The following is an 895-nucleotide window of genomic DNA, read 5'->3' as shown; positions in this document are numbered from 1 at the left end:
GCTGAATAGCTTACTCCTATGTTCCTCTGTTCCTAAGAGAGTTGGCGCCAGCACGCAGCCCTGCTTTACCCCACTGCTGATCTTGAAAGCGTCTGATGTTGCTCCATTGTAACTGATGGAACTGTGCATGTTCTCGTGGAAAGAAGAGATGATGCCCAAGAGGTCAGGAGGGCAGCCTGTGTTCCATTGCAGTTTGAAGAGGCCGTCTCTGCTGACAAGATCAAAGGCCTTAGTGATGTTGATAAAAATGTGTGAGGCTCTGTGGCGCAATGGATAGCGTGTTGGACTTCTAAATAATGATTAAGACGATATTCAAATGTTGTGTGTTCAAATCCCACCAGAGTCAGATTTTGGACCAGAAACAGAGGAGCACAACGGAACAACAAATGAAGAAATGCGCCAAAAGCACAGACTCGGAGACAGAGCGAGAGAGAGAGGAGCAGAGCAGGGGGGAAAAAAAATCGAGGAGTGACGTCACAATGGAGAATGAGAGCAGGGAAACAGAGAGCCGCTGGGGTGAGGATACAGGATTTGGTTCTTTCTTCGGTGCAGTGGAAGGAGCTGTTTGGTGAGGATCTGGGAAGCTGTGACATCCAGGTAGTTGATTGGTTTGGAAGAACCGACCTGCTTGATGCACATCTGGTAAGTGATTAAGATCCATTTTAGTCCTAACGTTTAAAATAGTAAACAAACTAGTGGTAAGTTTAATAAAATATGCAATAAAATGAATAATTGAATAAAATATTTAAGTAGTTAATTGAAACACGTTAAGGATGACAGGACAGGTGATGTGTCACAGCTGCAGCATGTGGGAGTTCCTGGATGCCAGTGTGATCCAGGGCAAACACGTCTGCAGTAAGTGTTTGCGGCTCAAAGAGGGAGAAAAAAGGAATGT

At 45.0% G+C, this 895-nt stretch overlaps 1 non-coding gene across 1 annotated transcript; it reads left to right on the top strand.

The window, feature by feature from the left end:
- Positions 1–255: 255 nt before the first annotated feature.
- On the top strand, positions 256–346 carry trnar-ucu (transfer RNA arginine (anticodon UCU)). Its single transcript is given in 2 exon segments — positions 256–292; positions 311–346. It is a non-coding gene; the product is annotated as a tRNA-Arg (tRNA).
- Positions 347–895: the final 549 nt, after the last annotated feature.

The sequence above is a fragment of the Heterodontus francisci genome, unplaced genomic scaffold (assembly GCF_036365525.1).
Source record: "Heterodontus francisci isolate sHetFra1 unplaced genomic scaffold, sHetFra1.hap1 HAP1_SCAFFOLD_51_1, whole genome shotgun sequence".
NCBI classification, from domain to species: Eukaryota; Metazoa; Chordata; class Chondrichthyes; order Heterodontiformes; family Heterodontidae; genus Heterodontus; species Heterodontus francisci.
Note: the sequence above shows the minus strand (reverse complement) of the source record. Positions and strands in the feature narration are given on the sequence as shown.